Here is a 4,067-nt window from a genome sequence, read left to right on the forward strand (position 1 = left end):
TTCCAGCAAAAAAAGAGCACATGCCACTCACATGTCAAAATACAAGGGTAAAATTATCTCCATAAATAAACTACCTGGAAAAAAAAAATAGAAAGCATCTAAACCAGAGGAATTAGGACGTCGATCCCCCACCGCGCCTTCTCCCCCAACGAGCAAAGAAGCATGCACCATCTCCGGCCGCAGCGACCCATTGCTTCAATGTTGTGGATCTTTCAACAGAGTAGGATCTTGAAGCTGGCCGAATTGACTCGAAGTGGATGAAAATCGCCGAGGCTTCGAAGCAGGAGTGAGGGTTTGTGAGACCCGTGATCTCTTCCTTCTCTTCTTCAGCTCACGGAGGCTCTAGCTTGTCCTCTACGTCTATGATTTTTCATTTTTCATTTATTTTTCTTCTTTGTTTTCAATTAATAAGTGTATGACCTTTTTGCCTTTAAAATTCTCACATGACATGCATGTGACTTGGCTTGTCCGGAAAAGTGGCCGGAAAGTACATTTAGGGTGCATCGTGCTTTTTTTTTTTAAATAGGTCAGGTTGCAAGTTGTAACTTTTCAAAGGTCGGGAGGCGCAGTGCAACTGAGTCCAAATGTCAGGGGGCAAATTGCATTTTACTCAATATTAAATATGTTGCTTTTATAATTCAACATATGAATGTTCATTACTTGATTCCTTACACTCAGTTACCAATTGAGTATGAATTTTCAGTATTGATCGCGAAATATATTGTTGATGTGTTGAGGGTTAGGGGTTGGGAGATTATGGAATTGTAGTCAGACTCGAAGAGAGTGATGCCACCCTCGTCGCATGACAGCTACAGTACTCGTTTCACGACAAGCCAACACTTTAAACGATGCTCAGATAGGCATTTGAGTTATGCATTGCTTCATGTCATCCTTTACTGACGATTTTATTTTATTGAAACTACATGTCGTTGACAACTTTGTAAGTGGGACAATCTTTTGCAAAGCAATGCATCTATTTGAATTATGAAATTTTCATTATGGTTCGCTAACTCTTTATGGACAGAAAAGTGATGCATCTGAATAGGGGCGTGCACGGGTACCGGATATATCTGGAACCGGTCGAAACCTACCCGTTAGGGTAGGGTCCGGGTAGCTCGTATTGAAAATAGGGTAGGTTCCGGGTATTAAAATTAGGAACCGGTGAAAATCGGTTTCGGTTCCGGATCCTGCCTACAGGGTACTCGGAACTGGTTATTTATTAAAATAAAAAAGATGAAAGAGTAAATTTACTGTCTCATCTAATGAATCAAAACAGAGGCACTTTGTTGTGTGGGATCGTATTATGGATGTTTAATTTTGTTGATGAATTGATGAGACATATATATATATTTTTGTTGTGGATTAATCTAAATCTATATTGATATTCTATTTAGCGTGATTACTGATTATATATGTGACATTTTCGGTTTTATTTAGCGAAACAAAAAAATTTACAGGTTCCAACAGGGTACCCAAAACCTGTGGTATAGTACAGGTTTTGGATAGGTTCCGGTTCTAGAATTCAACAGGATAGGGTCTAGTTCCAAAATTTTGGAACCTGTCCCTTACATGGTAGGGTCTAGATATCGTAAAAAATACAAGGTATTCGGAACCGATCACCCCTACATTTGAACACCTCTCTTTGCTTGGAGGCTACGCTTTTGACAGTGATCGCGTCCGATAACCAAGGGCCAAATTAGATAACCAAGGGTCTTCGTTGCGCTCGATAACCAACGGCCGAACTCGATAACCAAGGGTCTCCATCGAGTCCAATAACCAATGACTATATCCCAATAACCAATGGATGAATAACATCCGATAACCAAAGATGGGGCGACGGTTGATAATTGAAGGCTAAGCTAAAATGAGTCCGATAACCAAGGGACCCATAATGCTCGACAACCATGAGCAGAGCCGTCCCTCGCAAAAGCGAAAATGCTCAATAACCAAGAGCAAAGCCTTCCTTCCTGGAAGCAATAATGCTCGATATCCAATAGCGGAGTTTTCATTAACGGAAACAAGAATGTCCAAGAACCAAGGATGAAACCTTTCTTCACGGAAGCAATAACGTTTGATAACCAAGAATAGAGTCTTCCTTCGCAGAAGCAACAACGTCCAATAACCAAGGGCAGATTTACTTTTCACGGGACTGAACAAACGATACAAAGTCTATCTTCACGCCAAGACATCGCATATGACGTGATAACGGTAATTATGAATTTCCTGCGATCTCTTGAGCTCACAGGAATGAGGGCCTATGTTGGGGACCAGGAAATTGAACCAATTCACAGGGCTCGATTTAGAATCTTGCCCTCCTTGATACACCTAAATCGGTAACTAAATCCTATTAAAAATATTTCTCTACCTATATCTCTTGTATATATATCGATATTCTTGACATATCTCTAGAATGTTCTATCAATAAGATATTATACTATCTCTAACTCTATATTTAGCAAATATATCTACTTGTTTTATGCACTTAAATATTTGATACATATTACGATATCTTATTAGAGATTTGCTAAAGTCTCTACAAGTACCCTCTAGGTATGCCTAAAGGTTAAGTTTCATTTTTTAATCTTTCCGAGCACTCTATCATTTAAACATTTGAGAGGGAGATTGAAACTCCCTCTCGATCCTCTCCTTTTGCATGTCGATAGTGCCCAGCTTGTGGAGGTTCAAAGTTCATGAGATACACAAGGGAGGCACATGTTCAAGATTGGATTTTTCCAGACCACAACAACTTTAGTATGATAACAAAAAAATTCTAGGTTCGATGCTCGTGGTGGGACTATCCGTACCCCTTTTTTAGTTATTAAGATTTTATCTTATTCATTGTCGTCAATGCCTCTAATAAAAGTTTGACGTGGATGCCTTGCTGGACTAACGACATCAAACGAAAAAAAAAAAGGAACTTTTTTATCACACTTATCAAATTGGAATCGTTTTTGTCATTTTAAAAGATAAAAAAAAATAGTTTCTTTTTTTAACATTGCATAAAGGGAGCAGAACACCTAGGGGCTCCCAGGTCGGCCATTACCTCCATAGGCAAGATTGTCGAGGCCATTAGAGGCCTCCATCGACCTCGCCTGTGGGGGTGACAACCGGTTGAGCCCCAAACCGATTTGCCCCTTCCTCTCTCTCAAAATAGAGAAAGAAAGTGGATGGAAGGGTAGATCGGTTGAGAGCTCCTCGACCAGCTATTATCCCTTCTTGCGGCTGGTTAGGTAGCCCCTTTATTCACCCCCTCCCCTTCTCTTTATGTTTATTTTCAAATAAAAAATAAAAAAATGAGAGAGAGGAAGCAAACTAGTTGGGGGCACTCCGGCCACCCGCCCCTTCGCGAGGTTGTTGAGGACACCAGAAGCCTCCAACAATGTCTCTTGAGGGGACAGGTTGGCCAGAAAGTTTCCAGTTGGTCTGTCGCCCCTTTCCTGTTCCCTATGTTTCTGAAAAGTGGAAAAAAAAAAAGAAATAGATTATGGGAGGTACATCAACTGGGAGCTCCTCGGTCGGTCATTGCCCCTCGAGCATCATCATCGGAGGCCCTTGGTGCCTTGAGTGACTTCACTTGAGGTGGCAGGTGACCCACCGTGGAGCCTCCAATTGGTCTGCCCCCATTCCCCTCTCCCCATGTTTTTACTTTTAATAACAAAAGGGTGAAGGAAAGGGGGGCCAAATAGGCGGGGGGACCAAACCGACTGGACGCAGCCCCCTCGGGTAAGGTTGTCAGGGGCTTTTAGGAGCTTATGGCAACCTCGCCCGAGGGAGCGATGGCCGACCAGTGAATTCCCGGCCTGTCTACCTCATCATATGTTTAAAGGTAAAGAATTAAAAAAAAAATTCAAAACCACGTCATTTTGGTATATCTAATTAAAGTATATATATATATATATATGTATTGATGTCGTTTAGTTTTGTGAGGTTGTGACGTTAGAAGTCAGCTAGAGGCATTGATTGTGAGGGCCGAATTGGTAGCCGGAACCCCAACTTTTGGGTCGAATTGATGGCAAAATTTCATTAGGAACTAAAGTGGTGGTTCGACGAGAGTTCAGACCTGAAGG

This window comes from Punica granatum, chromosome 4 (genome assembly GCF_007655135.1).
Source record: "Punica granatum isolate Tunisia-2019 chromosome 4, ASM765513v2, whole genome shotgun sequence".
Taxonomy (NCBI): domain Eukaryota; kingdom Viridiplantae; phylum Streptophyta; class Magnoliopsida; order Myrtales; family Lythraceae; genus Punica; species Punica granatum.